Genomic DNA, 21,450 nt, shown 5'->3' with positions numbered 1-21,450 from the left:
GGACCTGAATGGAGACTGGTGTGGAGCGATCTTAGACTCCGCCTCCTCCAGCAGAGCCAGCGCTGATTGGCCGAATTCCGTACTCTGGCCAATCAGCACTGGCTAATGCATTGTATTGGCTTGATGAAGCAGTGCTGAATGTGTGTGCTTAGCCCACACATTCAGCTCTACTTCATCGGGCTAATAGAATGCATTGGCCAATCAGCGCTGGCCAATGCATTCTATTAGCGTGAACTGAGTTTGCACAGGGGTTCTAGTGCACCCTCGGCTCTGCTACATCAGATTGCTACATCTGATGTAGCAGTGCCGAGTGTGCATCAGATGTGTAGTTGAGCAAAACTGACTCAGCACTGCTAAGTCTGCATTCGCATAGGAATGCATTGGCCAGCCTTCGGCCAATCAGCGCTGGCTCTGCCGGAGGAGGCGGAGTCTAAGGTCGGACCTGAATGGAGACTGGTGTGGAGCTATCTTAGACTCCGCCTCCTCCAGCAGAGCCAGCGCTGATTGGTCGAGTTCCGTACTCTGGCCAATCAGCACTGGCCAATGCATTTCTATGGGGAAAAGTTAGCTTGCGAAAATCGCAAACTGACAGGGATTTCCATGAAATAAAGTGACTTTTATGCCCCCAGACATGCTTCCCCTGCTGTCCCAGTGTCATTCCAGGGTGTTGGTATCATTTCCTGGGGTGTCATAGTGGACTTGGTGACCCTCCAGACACGAATTTGGGTTTCCCCCTTAACGAGTTTATGTTCCCCATAGACTATAATGGGGTTCGAAACCCATTCGAACACTCGAACAGTGAGCGGCTGTTCGAATCGAATTTCGAACCTCGAACATTTTAGTGTTCGCTCATCTCTAAAGATGACATAACGAAATCATATAACGACATAGAGGAAAAATGTTACTCTTTAGCAGACATCTTATAACCTGGAAGTGGACAGATGATGTCTCGAAACCTTGATTCAGAAATAAATGTGATGCCAACAAAGTGGTTCCTTTTTTTGCAGTTCATCAAATATTTGTCTAATAAAACGCATTCATTCCTGTCTGTATTCTAAATAGGCCGGTTATAAAGGGAGTTAGTTCCTTGTCCTGTATCACTGACACAATGATAGAACTGCCTTTCTAATATGCAAATGTCCGTCCTGTTCTTCCAGTTTGTGCTGGCAGCAGGCAGTGTAGGAAGTGTTTAGTTCTGCAGTGTAAGTCTAATTACTGTATCCACAGCATTAAGGCAGTGTTCACTATAATTAGCCTCATTAGCCCTGATTAAAAGATTAGCATTGGAGATTTCGCCCTACAATGAATACGTCCACTTGGACACAGGCGTTATTTAGTGCTATAGGTGTAATTGCTATCCAGCTTGTATCATTCTTTACACTCGCTTTGTGTGTTGCTTTTCCTATGTGGGTGAGCGTATGATGGTGATTCTCCCAAAATGTGGTGTTTACTGTAAGTTAGATAAGCAGAGAGTGCAGCAAGTCCTCCAGTGACCTAGGATTGGTGAGTATACGGCATTTTTTGATAAATCAAGCCACTAGATGGCATTGTTTAGGCTATTTATTTAACCCCTCACAGGCCAGTGATTTTTAGCTTTCTGGTACAATTTGACTTTCTTTTTTTATTTTACTCACATGTGGGATATCGTTAAAATATAGCTTTTCGTTTTCGTTAACCCTTTAAGCCATTTGTAACTAGTAGCGTTGAGCGAGTAGTATTTGATCGAATACCTCGCCGGCATAGGAATGCGTGTAATCGGCTGAACACCAAGGGGTTAAACGCTTTGAATAGTCAATGCATTTAACCCCTTGGTGTTAGGCTGTTTTCACGCATTCCTACGCCGGCGAGGTATTCAATCGAATACTACTCGCTTATCACTAGTAACTAGTATAGTACTAGTATAAAGACGGCGTCTGAGACCCTTCCTGTGATACTGACAGCTCTTTTGGTTTTCTTATGTACTGTGGTCAGTATTGGATCTCTCCAGCCTCATTCAGTCCTATACAATTCTGACTCTATATGACCCTAATTTCCTGTACTGCTTGTGCTGGGAGATCGGGGCTCCTTGTATTATAGTGATCTATGATGTAAGGAGCCTCTGCCTCCTTGTGGCTACACTATCCAATACTGTATATAATATGAGAGAGTGTAGCCCGGAGGAGGCAGGGACTATCAGTATCATAGATCACAGTAATACAAGGAGTCCTAGTATCTTAAATGGGTAACGTACAGACGACATATTCACCTGCATGTAGGAGACCTCACACTACTTCTGTGTATATAGATGAAATGTATCTGTAGGCCTCCACTTACCTGATAGAGCCTGAAAGAATGTCTTTTTGGCTTCCATCAGACTGCTATATGTCTGTATGTCTCTTTATGCTGTATTGAATAGTGCAGTCTGTTGCGCATCCCACAAATAAACAGAATACAATTAGGTCTAGTTCTCATCTGCATTCGGTATTCCATACGGGGAGTCCGCATGGGGACCCCTGAACAGAATAGCGAATGCATTGGCAAGCGGTGAGCTTATGAAAGCACATGGACCCCATAGACTATAATGGGGTCCATGTGTTTTCCGCGCGGTGTCTGCACGGAATATGCGGAGAGAAAAGTACTTTCCTCTCTGCGTGACTTGTGCGGACTCTGCACGGAAAGCACACGGATCCCATTATAGTCTATGGGGTCCGTGTGCTTTCACTGCTCACCGCTTGCCAAGCCAATGTATTTGGTAATCCATTTGGGGGGTCCCCAAACCGGAATACCGAACGCAGGCCTTTTAGGCGAGATATGCCACTGAATATCTGTTCAGTGGTGGACATATCTGATGCCGGACTATGCTAGGAAATCCTCCTAATATGTACCAGCAATAGTTCAATAAACCATTAAAGCAGCTTGTCAGTACATTGCATTTCTGGAGAGAAGAGAAGTGCTCTGTGGTTAGAGTTGCTCCACAATATCCTCACATTAACAGGGGCCCTTTGTTGGTGATGTCCCTGGTTAAGCTAATGAGATATAACAAGAGTTTAGTCAAATAGGCTTGTCGTCTCGTCAAGTCACTCGCTGTGACATCACCAGGAAAACTCATGTGACCTGCGGTAACCTACTGTGACCGCACAACCGTGTTTCTGACAGAAAACCGTTCTATCATAACAAGTGTGTTCTTAGTCAGGAAAGCTGCTGTAACATCATTGGTGATCACATGAGAGTTTCAGTCAGACAGGCTGCTGTGACATCACAGATTTCATTCTGTCAGGTTATGACATCACAAGTGGTTTTCACTCCGTACATGTCTGTGACACCAGATAGGATGCTCAGAAAGCAATTGCGAAAGCTTCATGAGATATCGAAGAAGAAACTGACTAAATGTTCACATGACCTCAGGCATTCATGTATAACATAGCTGACCAGCTCTTAGGGCTAGTTCACACAGGGCATGGGACCGCGTATTTTGGTCCTGATTTTGACGTGGGAAGCTGCGTCAGAATAGGACCAAAATGCACCTGCCGCAACTGTTGCGGCTTCTGACAGTCGCGGCTTCCTGCTCCGGAGTAGGCCCAAATGAATGGGCCTAGTCCAGAGGGTGCTGTCGCAAGGCGGACATTGCGGCTGAATCAGCTGCAGAATCCGCCTGAAGAAATGGCAGTTCGCTTCTTTTTTCTGTGAGCCGGAACATACCGCTCATGGAAAAAAGGACGCTAACGGTCTACTGTGAGGAGGCGGATTTTGATATGGATTCGGCGTCAAAATCTGCCTCATTTTTCCCTGTGCGAACGAGCCCTTAAGAAGCAAAATTGTATGTGGGGAATTTATTAACCCACCTATGCCAGTCTGGTATAGATGTGTGGAACTGTCGTACATCTTTGGCACACGGCCTTTTCTTGCAGTAGAGACACATTGTTTTCGTGCTCCTTGCTCAACACTTTGGCCTGGTTCACATCTGCGTTCAGTATTCTGTTCAGTGAGTCGGCATGGGGACCCCCCAAATGAAATACTGAACGCATTGACAAGTGGTGAGCTTATGAAAGCTCACGGACCTCATAAACTATAATGGGGTCCGTGTGTTTTCCGCACGAGTCATGACTTGTGCAGAGCAGACACCGCACGGAAAACACACAGACCCCATTATAGTCTATGGGGTCTGTGTGCTTTCATAAGCTCACCGTTTGTCAGTGCATCCGGTATTCCGTTCGGCGGGGTCCCCATGCCGACTCCCTGAACAGAATAACAAACACAGATGTGAACCGGCCTTCGTGTGAAGTGGCACAGAGTGTGAAGCAGGTGAGGAGGGACCTCGGCCCCACAAATTTATTATAATTCATGCCAGAAAACTTGCGTAAGTTATATAGGAAACCTATGTGTGTTACTTACTAAGGTCGGTGCCCCATATGGTGTAAATACTGTAGAAAAAAATGGTGTTTCCCATCCGTACATTGCAGAAAAATATGTGCGGTGGCCACACTGACATTTCGAAAACCATCTCCGTTTTAGAAATCGCAGCATGTCAATTACTCCTACGCAAATGCTGGCGGTTTCGTGGGAATCTCTGTGAATTTTTTGTGAAAAGTGCTGCAGGAAAAACTGTTACGCGTTGCCAGTACAGTTTTTCCGGCAGTGCTTTTTTGCTGTGGACCGCTACGTGGTGCCATAGCCTGGATTTCAAGCCGTCTATCACATGTCCAAGATGTTATAAAGTCCCAACCTAATATATACGTGTATATATATATTATATCACAGTATGATACAGTGATGATATAAGCTGAGTTACATGGATCTTAATCCCTTCTGCTTTCCATACGGGGCAGGTCTATAAGAGTGACACATGGCGGTGCCCAATGGGCTTATATAAGGAGGAGTCGGTGAAGGAGCTGGCTGAGTGTGAACTCTTAAAGAAGTTGAGAAAATCTGACTGAACGGGAGGATGTGAAGGGAGAAAGGGAATATACAGACAAGATAGAGCCAGAGGAGGAGGAAAAATACCATAAAACAGACGAAGACTGAAGATACAAGTACAAGTTCTGGGGATAGGGATGTGGTTGAGTTTCCAGATGACTGTCCCGCCCTATGCACACCCTCTAAGCACACTGGTCATACTTCCCGTCTCGTGTACACAACCATTATTGTGAACATTACTTGACATCTATTGTGCTTTATCTACAAGTGCTACCTGGCATCACTACCATGACCTGATCTCTGTGACCCGTCTAACCCTCAGGGTCACTGAATAACTGGGGCTGTCGGATTTCTCCTACACAATGCTTCCCCTACAAAACAAGGCGACACTGCTCACACAGTATTATGTCCCCAGCATCAAGCTCAGTGGGTTTCCTCATGTATCACTATACAAAGGCATGGAGCGGAGAAGTTTCTCCACAGCTCACTCTTTAGTGCAGCAGCATGTGCAGTGTGTGCATTGTGGTCTATTCCCCCTCCCCCTAATGCTGCTGGAAAACTATCGCCGTTCACAAGTCAGCATTTTGCAGTATTTTTTTTTTTTTTCCAAAACCAAGCATGGTCCAACACACAGAGGAAGTGTAATGGAAATATCTGCACCTTGGCTGTGTTTTGAACTCATTCCTGCTTTGAACAAAAATACTGATGCAAAATACTGACCAAACACTCCCATGTGAATAGGGTCTAAACCTCCCAGTAACTGTTCATGAAATGTGAGTTATCTACTGCAGTTGGCAAAATATAAATCCTATTCTATATGCAAAAAAACATTCACGCTAAGGAGTTTGCAATAGAAATCACCTTTAGGTTTGTTATTAAGCACACAAAATACTGCAGTTTTTGTGATGTTTTTCATGGACTTGTTTAAGCTAAAGCCAGAGGTTGACATAAATAGAACAAAAGATATGAAGTAATGCCTTAGAATTCACACAGAGTTTTTTGCTGTAAACGCCTCAAAACCCGGGCCAAAAAGATGGCTCCCATTTATTTCAATGGGAGCCGCTCAGGAGGCTTTTCCGGGAGCCGGTTTTGCCGGCTCCTGGAAAAAAGAACGGACGTGTCCTTTCTCGAGGCGACTCGGCCTGAAGAAATCCCTCCTCCAGATTAGGCCCATTCATTGAGCCTGATCCGGAGGAGGGTGCACCGGCTTTCAGTTCCGCAACACGTTTTATGGATCAGAACCTGAGGCTGCCTCCTCCTCAGGTTCCAATCCAAAAAACTCTGTGTGCACTTAGCCTTAGAATTCACACGGAGTTTTTTGGTCAGGAATTTGGTCAGGTAACTGACTCAAATTCCTCCTCCAAAATCGCCTCATCATACAGTCCTATGGTGAGGCATTTTTAGGAGGAGGAATGTGAGTCAGTTTCCTGACCAAATTCCTGACCAAAAAACTCCGTGTGAACGCAGCGTCCATTCATCACACGGAGGAAAATGGTGAGGAATTGGGTGTGGAAAAAAAAAAACTCCCATTGACTTCAGTGGGTTCCTTTTTCTGCTAAGGAACCCATTGAAGTCAATGGGAGGCTTTTTTTTCAGCGCTGAAATTCCACACCAAATTCCATACCATTTTCCTCTGTGTGAATGGAAACTAAAGCCCCACGGGACATCCTGCAGCTGAAAAGCGCTGCGGGAAAAACTGCTGCGGGAACACATCGCTGTTCTTCCCGCAAACACTTTAAACAGAAAATTCACAGAGTTTTCCTCTGCGGACTTTCTGTTACAATTATATCTATGGGGAAACCGCCGGCATTTCCGTAGATATAATTGACATCCTGTGATTTCTAAAACCGTGACCTGTTTTGGAAATCACGGAGGTTTCTACCGCAAAGTGGGCATGGGATTCGCTAGAATCTCATCCACTTTGCCTGTACTGTAAAACGCCGCAATTTTCCCAATTTTTCCCAGCACTTCCGCCGCAGACAAATCCTCTTCTTGGGTCCACCTCTTGCCGCACTTACAGCATTATATGTACAGGAATAACTGTTTTTGACATGCTGAATTGTGTAGGAAATCTGTAGGTTTTTTTTGTGTGACTGTACCCCAAAAAGACATTCAGTGATACAAATATTATAAAATTCCATCTAATAGAATCCTTGCAGAAGAGGATACCCATCCCAATGGCATTTCTGCGGCAGTGCTGAAGACTCTGTGTCTCCTTAGTTCTGTATGTAGCAGTGCTCCTCTTTTTGGACTTTTTTCCCTAGATACAATACTTCTAGATGATTCATGATTAGAGATGAGCGAACAGTGTTCTATCGAACACATGTTCGATCGGATATCAGGGTGTTCGCCATGTTCGAATCGAATCGAACACCACGTGGTAAAGTGCGCCAAAATTCGATTCCCCTCCCACCTTCCCTGGCGCCTTTTTTGCACCAATAACAGCGCAGGGGAGGTGGGACAGGAACTACGACACTGGGGGCATTGAAAAAAATTGGAAAAAGTCATTGGCTGCCGAAATCAGGTGACCTCCATTTTAGACGAATAGTGGATTTCAAATCCGGGTCATATGAGAATGTGAACTTTGTGACTATGAGACAGGGATAGCTGTACAGGCAGGGATAGCTAGGGATAACCTTTATTTAGGGGGGAATATTATTAAAAATAACTTTTTGGGGCTCTATCGGGTGTGTAATTGTGATTTTTGTGAGATAAACTTTTTCCCATAGGGATGCATTGGCCAGCGCTGATTGGCCGAATTCCGTACTCTGGCCAATCAGTGCTGGCCAATGCATTCTATTAGCTTGATGAAGCAGAGTGTGCACAAGGGTTCAAGCGCACCCTCGGCTCTGATGTAGCAGAGCCGAGGCTGCACAAGGGTTCAAGCGCACCCTCGGCTCTGATGTAGGAGAGCCGAGGGTGCACTTGAACCCTTGTGCACCCTCAGCTCTGCTACATCAGAGCCGAGGGTGCGCTTGAACCCTTGTGCACACTCTGCTTCATCAAGCTAATAGAATGCATTGGCCAGCGCTGATTGGCCAATGTATTCTATTAGCCTGATGAAGTAGAGCTGAATGTGTGTGCACATTCCGTACTCTGGCCAATCAGCACTGGCTAATGCATTGTATTGGCTTGATGAAGCAGTGCTGAATGTGTGTGCTTAGCACACACATTCAGCTCTACTTCATCGGGCTAATAGAATGCATTGGCCAATCAGCGCTGGCCAATGCATTCTATTAGCGTGAACTGAGTTTGCACAGGGGTTCTAGTGCACCCTCGGCTCTGCTACATCAGATTGCTACATCTGATGTAGCAGTGCCGAGTGTGCATCAGATGTGTAGTTGAGCAAAACTGACTCAGCACTGCTAAGTCTGCATTCGCATAGGAATGCATTGGCCAGCCTTCGGCCAATCAGCGCTGGCTCTGCCGGAGGAGGCGGAGTCTAAGGTCGGACCTGAATGGAGACTGGTGTGGAGCTATCTTAGACTCCGCCTCCTCCAGCAGAGCCAGCGCTGATTGGTCGAGTTCCGTACTCTGGCCAATCAGCACTGGCCAATGCATTTCTATGGGGAAAAGTTAGCTTGCGAAAATCGCAAACTGACAGGGATTTCCATGAAATAAAGTGACTTTTATGCCCCCAGACATGCTTCCCCTGCTGTCCCAGTGTCATTCCAGGGTGTTGGTATCATTTCCTGGGGTGTCATAGTGGACTTGGTGACCCTCCAGACACGAATTTGGGTTTCCCCCTTAACGAGTTTATGTTCCCCATAGACTATAATGGGGTTCGAAACCCATTCGAACACTCGAACAGTGAGCGGCTGTTCGAATCGAATTTCGAACCTCGAACATTTTAGTGTTCGCTCATCTCTATTCATGATTATTTTAATGTTAATTTTTCTTATTTGGGAATCTTATTACAGATTTTGTATCATTGGAATATTTAGTCAAATAGGTACAGTATGCTGCCTTATTCGGTAACCTGTGACACCACAAGTAGGATTTATTTAGTTACGGTGCTGTGACACCACCAGGTCCGGGATATTAGTCAGAGAAACTACTACCTGTCAGAAAACATACCGTATATACTCGAGTATAAGCCGAATTTTTCAGCACAGTTTTTGTGCCGAAAAAGCCCCCCTCGGCTTATACTCGAGTCAAGCAAAAAAAAAAAAAAAATTATTTTTTTTTGGAAGGAGGGTGTCTATGACCAGCCGCAATAGTCATGTATAGAATCTCCCATAAAATAGTGAAAAAATAGAAGCTTTAAAAAAAAATTAATAAAAAAATAAAGTAAATGTTCTAAATCCCTCCTTTCCCTAAAATACATATAAAAGTATAAAATTACTGTGACACACATACACATTAGGTATCCCTGTGTCTGACTGTGGCCGGTCTACTGAATATAGGGGATCTGCACTGCTCCGTCAGGAAGGGGTTAATAGGAGCACTGCAGATCCCCTATATTCAGCCAGGCTGAATTCCAAGTGGGGGAAAAAAAAAAATCAATCCTCAAGCTCAGGGAAGGGGCAGACAGACAACCAAAACACCCCCTCCCCTTCCCCAGCACCCAGCAACTACTGCACCCAAAAACTCCGACCATTTTAATTTTTAAAATTTTCCAGTAGCTGCTGCATTTCCCCCCTAGGCTTATACTCGAGTCAATAAGCTTTCCCAGTTTTTTGTAGTAAAATTAGGGGCCTCGGCTTATATTCGGGTCGGCTTATACTCGAGTATATACGGTACTTGACAGCATAAGAAGAAGCTGCTTTATTATAGCAAGTGTGTTTTATAGCTACGGTAACCTCACTAGTAGGATAGTAAGAATCACCAGTGAGCTTCTTTGAGGGAAGCTTAATGAAGCTCACTGGTAATTTCGATGGCAGCGCTTTTTTTCAGAAAGTCCGCAGAGGTTCTGTTTCAATTATACCTATAGAGAAATCGCCATTGTGTCTGTAGGTATAAATGACATGCTGCAATTTCCAAAACCGCAATGGTTTTGGAAATCGTAGCATATCCACAGTGCGTATCTTCCCAAAAGGTGTGTATGGGATTCTCTAGAATCCCTGCTGTAAATTGTTTTTGTAGTACGGATGGATGAAATAGACAGCACATAGATGACATCTGCATGCTCTCTATGCACGCCACAGACCCATACACTTCAATCAATGAGCCAAACCAAAAAACAGACTGGATTAGACAGGGCCCTAAGCTTTTTGGGCCCAGTTCTGTGCAAATAACATAGTTATAGTCACAAGTCACAAAAAGGTTACATGAAGGTAGTTTGGGCCACTATGATTAATTTTTTCATAATTTTATAAATAAAATCTAGTTTTTCACCTGATCGCTCAGACCAATTGGCGGCTTCAGCGAAGGACACGTGACATCCCGGAGTCTCTTCCTGATGCTACTGAGGCCGCTGATTGGCCTCAGCAATCACGTGACTGTGGAGTCCAATCAGTGGCTTCATTGGAAGGGATCTGGGACATCACAGCCGGTGAGGAGTCAAGAAGACACTGGATCACCAGGAACAGACTAGTATGCATATTGGCCTATTTTAAAAATATTTTTTTTTTTGCCTGGAAAACCTCTTTAACGTGAGAAAAAAACCACTATACAGCCCACTTACGGTTCTGGTAGAGATCTTGCGGTATACTGTAGTCCTCTTGACCAAATTGGTGCGGTGGATGCAATGGATCAAAACCGCTCCGGCTGGAGCATGAACCTCATTATGGACCAAGCTAGGCCATGTCCTTAAAGAATCAATATTGTAACCAAATTTTTTTCTTAAGGACTTCACACAAGGCAAGAGGGGGCGGATTTTGGCGCGGAATCCATGTCATAATCCGTCCCCTCACGATGGTGGTCTATGTAGACCGCTAGCGTTCTTTTTTCCGCTAGCGGCAACATGCCACTAGCGGAAAAAAGAAATGAGCTGCCCTTTCTTCAGGTGGATTCCGTGGCTGAATCAGCCGCGGTGTCCACCTCGCAACAGCACCCAAATGAAAGGGCCTAGTCCGGAGCAGAAAGCCGCGACAGGATGCCGTGCACTGCCACAACGGAATATGCACACGCGTAATTGCGTGTGAACTAACCCTAAAAGGAGTCTGTCAGAAAGAAAATCCCCATTATACCAGCTCCAGAACTAGTGTTGAATGCCATGAGCACGGTCCTTGAATTTGTTTGCAAAATGGCTGCTTGGATTTCAAGAAAAAGTTTTCTTCCATATGTAAATTACATAGAAGTGCATCAGGGATCTGGCCAAGTGTATCTGAGCACATCATGCATTTGTAGGGAAAAGGTGGTTCCATCTTGAGACTAATGGCCCGTTCACATCTGCGCCCGGTCTCCGTTCATGCAGGTTTCCGTTTCCTGCACAAAACTAAGCAGGAGACGGAAAGCTGCAGGATTCTTTCAAACCCATTCATTTGAATGGGTTTGAAAGATGTCCAGCCGTGACCGCCGGTAAGCGTTTTATGCTCTCCACCGCGAAAACTGTTTTTCTTAAATGGGATACAGAGTCGGACATGCAGTATTCTTTGTCCGGTTTTAAAAAAAAAACGGTTTCGCAGCGGAGAGCATAAAACGCTCACCGGTGCACACGGCCGGACCCGGTCTGACAGCTGCATGCAGAAGACGGAAAGCGCAGAACGGACTCTTGGCGCTAGTGTGAACCCAGCGTAAGGCCCCACGGGACATCCTGTAGCAATAAAGGGCTGCAGGAAAAACCGTGACGGCAAAATATCGTGGTTCTTCCCGCAGCGCTTTAAACAGAAAGTTTGTGGAGTTTTCCTCCGTGGACTTTCTTTTACAATGATATCTATGGGGAAACTGCCGGCATTTCTGTAGGTATAATTGACATGCTGAGATTTCCAAAACTGCGCCAGTTTTGGAAATCATGGTGTGTCCGTGCCACAGTTTTTACCGCAAAGTGGACATAGGATTTGCAAGAATCCCATCCACTTTGCAGTTACTGTAAAACGCTGCGATTCTTCCTGCAATGTTTCCACTGTGGGCAAATCACGTCATTTCCGACTCGTGGGTCCGTGGCCTAAATGTGGAAAACAAGCTAAAGAGTAGTAAGAGCAGCTAAGCAAGCACTATAGAGAGCCATACTTATTGTAACAAACACATACAAGAAAATACATATTGGTTAGATTGTTAGGGAATATATATGAGCCACCCAGGCTGATCAGTTTATTATCTGCCATATGTGAACCTCCTACACAGCTACCTGGCATTGATACATGACCCTAAGCATGAATTCTTCTCCCTTGTTAGGGACCGCTATAGCTTTAATACAGTATATTTCCATTATTCTCTATAAGAAGGTGGAAATACATCACTAATGTGAAGAATTCATTATATAATAGGACTTGCAGTGAGCGTGCAGCAGAGTTCAGCAATATACACAATATTAGTACCCAAGGCCCTATTTACAATTAAAGACACACCCTAATGTTACATGTAATAACTAGCACCATTTTTACAGGCAATGTTTGTCTCTAAATCCTTTTAAGAATTTGATATCAATCTCTTTCATACATGTTGCCTCCGAAGAATAAAGTAACTGCTATAGCAAATATACATAGAATATGACACAAGCAAATGGTATTTTAGGGAGCCTTCACACGATGTAACGCTGCGCTCATTCTGATCATAAAAACACGTTCAGAATGAGCGCGTAAAAAGCAGCTGCCATTTATTTGAATGGGAGACGGCATATGTGCGCTCCCCACTGAAATCAATGGGAGGCTTTTTTCCCTATGCTTTCAATGTATTACGAGCTGAATGGATAGACTGGAAAATATTGACCATACATTAGATTAATATTGGTTGAACTCATTAGTTTAATAGGACTGAATGAGTGTCTAGGGCCCTACCATCTATCACATGATAGTTCGGGAGTTCAGTATTGGGCAGGTGGATCTTGACATTTGTTCTTAGGGCAGATAATTCACTGTTAGAAGTCTCTGGTAGCTCCTTATTTCCTCTACACATTGAAAGCGCATTCATACACAGTCCAGTCCCATTAATGTGACCACCTGTCAAAATCTAGAATAACCACCTTTGGCAGTGCGGACCGCTGCGAGACGTGCAGGAAGAGAGGGGATGTTGTGATGGTGGTCACTGGGATGTTGAGCCATGCCGACTCCAGTGCCGTGTCCAGCTGTACTAGGTTACGCGGTTGAGCATCCATGGCACGAACAACCCGATCGAGGTCCCACAGATTCTCGATTGGGTTCAAGTCCGGGGAACTTGCTGGCCAAGGGAGTACGGTAAACTCATCCTGGTGCTCCTCGAACCATGCACGTACACTGTGAGCTTTAAGACACGTCACATTGTTCTGCTGGTAGATGCTATCATCCTGAGGAAAAACAATTCACATGTAGGGGTGAACATGGCCCGCAATATGGATGCATACTTGTGTTGATCCATCGTGACTTCTACAATGATGAGTGCACCCAAATGGCTGATGACACGTGCCTTCTGCCATTGGTTATTTAACGTTGACGTCAAAAGTAGGTGGTGGTCACAGTAATATGACTGGACCAAGCATTTATGTATATAGGAAAGTTGGGAGGAATAGATGTCAGCTGAACATTAAAGTGCCTATTGCCTATAGGCCAAAAGCAAGTTCCCCCACCATCCCATACTCAGTTTGGAGGTCTTTTGTTTTCAGTGGGGATAGGTGAAAAAAGCAGTCTATGCCCATTAAATGTGTATTTGTTGAACTTGCTGATTTTGTCAGACCCAGTCGGCCATATATGTATAGGGGCCTCCCGAATCTCCCAAAACAGCAGATGGTGGGGAGATAAGGATCAAGTAGTTGGATTTCAATTGCTTGATCCTTTTGTTCATTGGAAGATAAGCAGAGGAGAGTGTCACTGATATTCTTGTATCTCCCCATTTAGGACCCATGTACTCCATGGTCAAGCCGAGTGTACATGTGTATGGGGATGTCAGGATATCTTATGGGTATGACCAACTTAAACTACCACTAGACACCTCTGGGTGAGGCATATCTCCAGTCTAGTACAAATATTTGGTCATGATGAAATTCATCATTTCTGATGTCCTTTCTCTGAGATCATCTGGTGGGGTACAGATGGGAGGCTCCTATACACATAAGGTAGTCTCATCAATTTGACAAGTTATACCAAATTTTCTCTTACTCATATGGGTGCCATAAACGGAATATGTCTTTCTTTATTGATAGTGAGAGATGACACTTTCTAATTTATTTTATTTTGGGATTAAGGATTTTTTTTTATTTTCTGTATTTTCTTCACAGTGGCCCCCAGACAGTACAATCTGCTCCACAGTTGTCTCCACACAGTGCAATCTGCTCTATAGTGGCCCCCACACAGTACAATCTGCTCCACAGTTGTCCCTACACAGTACAATCTGCTCCACAGTGGTCCCCACACAGTACAATCTGCTCCACAGTGGTCCCCACACAGTACAATCTGCTCCACAGTGGCCCCCACACAGTACAATCTGCTCCACAGTGGTCCCCACATAGTACAATCTGCTCCACAGTGACCCCCACACAGTACAATCTGCTTCACAGTGGCCCCCACACAGTACAATCTGCTCCACAGTGGCCCCCACACAGTACAATCTGCTTCACAGTGGCCCCCACACAGTACAATCTGCTCCACAGTGGCCCCCACACAGTATTTGTTCCACAGATGTGTGCCCACAGAGAGGACTCTAAGTGCCACCTCTGGCACGCGTGCTATAGGATTGCCATCACGGTACTAGACCATAATAGTCCGAAAAATGTCAATTGCTTCCACAGTTTAACACTGCTGATTTTTCACCGTAACTGTGGCAGTCCCAGATTTTGTGAAAATGTATAAAATAAACGTGAAATAACTTTGTAACATAATAAAAATTTCCAATGAACTTTTCTGCCGTTTGAGTAACAAGCTATAAAAAAAGGAAAAAAATTTGACAAAAAATTTTATTTTAATAGTAATACAATCTCTCTACAGTCACTGCCTTGCGATAGTGGATTAAAAAATATAAACAAAAAAAAAAAAATGTTTTTTATTTACTCTTTTTATGAACTAGAATCCTAGTAACTGAAGGGGATATAAAAACCGTAATTAAAGAAAGCTTTATGGGTCATGAATAACGAAAAATTATGACAGTGTGCATACTAAAAATGGCAAAGCTGTGTCTTGCCACAAAGTCCCAAAATACTCTGGGCCTGAACTAGACGAGCTCCTTGACCATGACGCGTTTCTGTAACGTGTTGATCATGACGCGTTTCTGCAACGTGTTGACCATGACGAGTTTCTGCAACGTGTTTTTTTTTTTGCTGCCTTTCACTACAACGGGTCCTTATAAATATAAAAAAAACTAACCAATGGACTTATTTCTACAAGTGTATTATATAAACTGGTAATGTGAAATAAGGGTATTAGAATGCGTTTTATGAATCGGGAACGTGGCCATTGAATGGGGCATTTAAGTATTTTTGTTCTTAGATTTTTTTTTCCCCTGATTTTTTTGTAATAAATGTACCAGAAACCAGGCAACTTAGAAAAAGAATGATTTACATGAAACAACACCACCAAAAGCTGTATTCTGACAGTTATTTAATATTGCAAGCATCGCAACGTGTTTTATTTAGGATATAATTAAGTGCTATTATGCAAGCGCCATTCCCACTGACGCTTCTAGGTCTGTCAACACGTTCATTGAGGACTGTGAGTAAGACTTGATATGCTGACAGAAAAGAAAAATTTAAGATGTAAGTTGAAAAACAACCTGTTAGCACGTAATTTTTGCTGAGTATTTTTTTCCAATCTGGGCAGAACAGTGGCCGTTTTCTTTTCTTACTATAAAAACTTACTGACATTGGGACATATGTATAGAACCACCTGTATGTGCTTAGATTTCCAGTATATCAGGTCCTATGCGCCTCACTTTTTGTGTAGGCGTGATCTGTTTTATACTGGATTCATTTTGCAAATAAAGTAGGTAAATAAGGGAGAGTAAAGTAAGGGGGATTCACACTACCATTGGTGACCGTCAGTAGTGTCCGTCGCTATTGCCCGTTACAAGACTTTTGCAACGTACATTAGCTGAACCGTCAGAAATCGTTAAAATTTTCATTCATCTCAATGGGATTTTATCTTGTGTCCGTTTACACCCAATCTGTCAGAAGTTCGTTTTTTTCCAGTGGAGAAAAAATCCTACATGCAGGACTTTTATGTCCGTTAGAAAAATCGGACGGCAAATGTCCATTATTTTTGGGCAACAGATTTATAATGGACAGTAACTGATAACCATCAGTTACTGTCCGTTATTTTGTGTCAGTTTTTTTCTGCACATGCTCGGAGAGCAGAAACAAAATAAAAAAACAAAAACGGACACTAACTGACAGTAACTGGTGCTAGTTAGAGATGAGCGAACAGTAAAATGTACGAGGTTCGATATTCGTTTCGAGTAGCCCCTCAATATTCGACTACTCGAATCGAATATCGAACCCTATTATACTCTATGGGGGGAAAATGCTAATTTCAGGAGTAGGCAACATTCGATCAAATTATACTTACCAAGTCCACGAGTGAGGGTCGGGCTGGATCCTCCGAGAAGTCTTCTCCTTGCAGCGTCCCCGTGGCATCTTCCGGCTCTGAATTCACTCTGCCAGGCATCGGGCCTGGGCAGAGCCGACTGCGCATGCCCACACTACAAGCAGACATGCGCAGTTGGCTCAGCCCAGGCCCGATGCCTGGCAGAGTGAATTCAGAGCCAGAAGACGCTGCGGGGAAGCTGCACGGAGAAGACTTCTAAAGGTAGGAGAAGAACCAGCGTTGATTGGCCGACTGTATAGCATTCGGCCAATCAATGCTGGTTCTGCATCGAACTTTTCCATTCGAATAGCGAGTGGTACTCAATCGAGTACGAGTTTTTCGAATACCGTAGTATTCGATCGAATACCTACTCGATCGAATACTACTCGCTCAGCACGTGTCCGTTTTTTAAAATTGATCCATTAAATGGATCAGTTAAAAAACGGACACATTAACATCAGTTAGTGTCCGTTAATGTCTGTCAGTGCCCGTTTTTTGGATTTTTTTAATGGATGAAATTCAACAGTAGTGTGGACCCAGCCTACATTTTTGTACAGTACTTCCTGTACTATAGGCCGATCACCAATAGTTTACACACAAGGTAATTTATCCTTTATGTTCTGGCACAAAGAAAAGTAGTAACCCTCTACAAAACTGGAGATAGTAGAGGAGCACGTGGTGCCACACCGAACCCCCGACCTTGTATTCCCTAACTAAACCTTCTAAGCTACTCCTGGTCAAACATTATTAGCAGTGCCTATAGTGTTGGCCAGAAAGTGGCTTCTACATAGGCAATTTATTGTAATGCGCCTTTAACCAAGCCCATAGTAAAGCACAATACACAGATCTTTACCAAGGTGCCATACTTTCCCTCCTATACTATCAGTAATTAGAAAGTTACAAACACCCTATTTGTCATCCTATGTCTTTCAATGGGGAGTGCCCGAGAAGGATGTCTTAAAATCTGTCAAAATACTGCCCCCCCAGGCAGTGCAGATTGCCTCCTGGGATGAAGTTCTCATCTTACCCGTTCCCTATCTTTCAAAGCCGAGACTTTTTTGTGATTTTTTTAAGAAGTAAAATAAATCTCGCTTACAATTTTTTTTTTATCACCCCTGGAAAAAATACTCCCTGAGTTTCAGGCATTTTTCATAGCTTTTTGTAAAAAAAAAATTCCTGACTTTTTTCAAAATCTAGAGAAAGCAAAAAAAAAAAAAAAAAGCTACAAACTCCAACAACTAAATAAAAGGACAAACTCAAAAAACTCTTTGTAGAGCTTTCAGTAATTTGCTATAGACTTTAACGCGACATCTATAGCATTTTAACCAATAAAAAAAAAAACCTGCGTAACTTGCCAACCAAAATAAGCATCCGGTCTAAAATTCTAAACTTTTTTGCATTGTACACATTTACACATTTGCACCGTCCGCATTTACAAACTGTGACAATCATAAAATCGCTGTGTAAAGCCACCCTAAAATAAATTTTTAGCTATAACATCCCTTTTGCTATTATTTACTATCTTATGTTTTTGAACCTTCATTTTTATAGAAATTTTTGTTATACAAAGTCTCGTGTTAAGAACACAGTGAAGGTGTATTTTCTTACTATGTTTTTCGGCATCCCATAAAGTTTATAGATAGATGCGGCTCAATTAGCGACACTATATTGGGTACATGTTAGTAAATAAGAAAATTTGAAATAAATTTTACGACCGTTGACCTTTTTGTTATTTATTAAAATAAATTTCCGATTTATTTTTATAACAAAAATTCTATTGCTTATGATACTTTATATATAACTATAACCTTAGTGATTTTTAGACGTATTTTTCTATTCAGCCGACGATAAGGGTTTAGTTATCTATGAAATGGTGATTTTTGTCAGGCCTTTTTGGTCCAAGAGGTCTCTGTCTCTAAATTCCGCTAACCAGGTGGAAAATGTCTACAAGGGCTACTACAAACACCAGGACCAAAGGGCCGAAAAATTAGTTTGCCTGCCCACTCTCATTCCTTACCTTCGCATCAGCAGTTACAGTCGGGCCCTGACCCTTGTGGGGGCCTACCTGTATTATAACTGGTACATAGTAGGTTGGGACTTTGTTAGAATTTTTTCATTTGGCCATTACGAGTTTCGATGTGTGCCTCTGCCTCTGTAACAGAGCCCCCCTCCATCCATTTTCTTCCTACAGATTATCCTGGTATTAACTCTTACATGCTACAGTATATACATTTCCGTGAAATTGTAAATTAGCGACGACTCTTAGAAGTTTTCCTTCGACATCACTCACAGCAATGAACATTGAGCGACCATCATTGCGTTCACCGTTAAATACACAGTAAAAACGATTTTGACGTTAAGACCCTACATTGCGGAAACGCAACATTTTTGGCCGATGTGGCAGAAAAAACGTTACCGTATCGGCAAAGTGAATGCAATTTTGTTTAATCTCCTAAAAAAATAGGTATATTTTTAAGAATCTGAATTTTTTTAAACAATGCATATACAGTTTAGCTTTGGAATCTCTATATAAATAGGGGACCAAAAACACAGAGAATTCTAAAATTTCATGAAAAAATTTCAGTGTTTTTCCACATTTTTTTTCATTTTAGCTGTGTTTCGCTACGTGGGGCTTTAGCTTAAGTCTGCAAAATTTATTAGTCATGTAATTGACTAACTAACTTTGGGCACCCATTGAATCTGATATTTTGTCATAATTTATAACTTTTTATTTTTTTATTTCAAAAATTTCCCCATTACTTTTCTTTATTATGTGAATTCTCTATTTTGTTATCGTTTTTTTTCTTTGTCATTAAAAGTTTTGTTAAAATTTTTCATGATACACCAACAGAGGGAGAAGGGGGGTTGGGGGTTTAGTTATCATTTTTGGAAATAACCTTCTTGGTCAGTTTTGGAGGTTAGACATCGTCAAACTCAGCTTTGATAAGAATTATTAACTATAGAGGGGAGGATGTATTTCCGTCTTTACTTTCGGTGGTTGTCGCTGAGAGAGACTGGTAATTCTTCAAAGTATAGGCTGCATTTCAGCTACATTTTTATAGGGATTCGCAGGGATTTCGGGCCTCTCTATAAACACCATATTGAATACAGACAAAGTCAAACACACGGGACTAAACAATTGCTTTTAAAATCACTTAACCATTTCATTTTGACAAACCTTTTATTGTGTGTGAACTCACAGAGCAAACCTGGATAACTGGTATTTCTTCCTCATGTGTGGCAGGCATTGCTGAGGAGGACGGGAGGAGGGGGCTCCTATCCTCATTATTTAATGAAACTCGACAGCTTTTTTAATGGAGAAAACTGCACTGAAATCCTTTGCATGCATTCCATCACATCTGTGGTTATAACACGCATGTAGCCTATTATTGCATCTCTTGATAACTTTATTTTTTATACACCTTATTAGTTATTTTAACCTTTTACGTGAAGGTCTACTGATGGGTCGATCGTACGTAGATACGTCATCACTTTTGACTCGCAAGTATAAAGGATTCCTAGTCTCGCCTGACAAAGCCCTATCTGTTAAACTTGTCCCAGCGTGTGTCTTGGGGCAACCCATGATCTGCTTTGACGGCAGTCCTTTTCAGAGCTACGAGAGCTACAGCTGCTGCTTCTGGCACAGGCACAACTCCAGGGCTCGGATCCATTGATCAGAAACCCTTCACTGCCTAATGAATCATCTATATTATTTCCCTATGATCATGAATTTAAAAAAAGCCTATAGTCTTCACATCGGCTACTAATACACGCCAGCTTGTCTGACCTCTCCTACTAAAAAAAGCAACAGATCTTATGTAACGTAACAGTAATAAGAATCATTTTTAGCAGTTTGCTGCTCAGTAGTGGAGCGACGTTCTACTTTCTGCTACCAAAAGGTTATAGCGTCATCTGTTGGCTTTCAGTGAAATGTGGCATAATAAAGCAGAGTGCAGGCAACGTTGAAGCTGCGTATCAGACGTATGAGTTATTGTGAACGCTCTTGCCCTTTTAATCCAAGCGGGGCAATTACATATCCAACCGTTCTAATTAGAAGTAATACATTAATCCTCAAAGAGGCATGGACACGACGTAAAATCTGATACATTGTAATGCATCCATGAACTGGAATATTATTCTTCTACACAGGAGTATTTTTAAATTATTATATTACCTACATGCATAATAAAATATAGAAATAAAATATACTTTGTTAAGTATTTAATATTTGTAGAATTTATATTATACATATTATAATATATATAATATGTATAATATTATATTATTAATATAATAATAATATAATAATATTATTATTATACAATTAATATTATAATTGTATATTTGTTAAAATGTGTTTGGTGGCAGGGTGTTAATAATTGATTAACATTTCTTTAGAACATTTATTTACTTAACTTTACTTAGAATATTTATTTAATTTATTAATATTTATTCAGAATATTTATTTACTTATCTTTACTTAGAATATTTATTTAATTTATTAACATTTCTTCAAAATATTTTTTATTTTTTTAATAAAATAAAATAATTTTAGTTTTTTTTTTTGGTATCTACCATCCTTTGATCTTTAACATATTAGGGAGCCTTCACACGGAGTAAACGCGCATGTATTTTTGCAAAATACACATGTAAAAATAAGACTCCCATTGACTTCAATGATATTTTTTACACGTGTAAAAATACGCCTGTAAATGTCATTGAAGTCAATGGGAGTCTTATTTTTACACGTGTATTTTGCAAAAATACACGTGCGTCTACTCTATGTGAAGGCTCCCAAAAAATTCAATATCAACAAAAAATATATCCCAACACCTCTCAACACTTCTATTGTAAAGAACGGAAGCCATAGGGACGATGATACATTTATTTCGTTTTGTAAAAGATGTTTTAGAATTACATTATAATAAATAACAGAATTTAACCAGCAAAAAACACCAAAAAAAAAGCT

This window comes from Leptodactylus fuscus, chromosome 5 (assembly GCF_031893055.1).
Source record: "Leptodactylus fuscus isolate aLepFus1 chromosome 5, aLepFus1.hap2, whole genome shotgun sequence".
Taxonomy (NCBI): Eukaryota; Metazoa; Chordata; class Amphibia; order Anura; family Leptodactylidae; genus Leptodactylus; species Leptodactylus fuscus.
Note: the sequence above shows the minus strand (reverse complement) of the source record.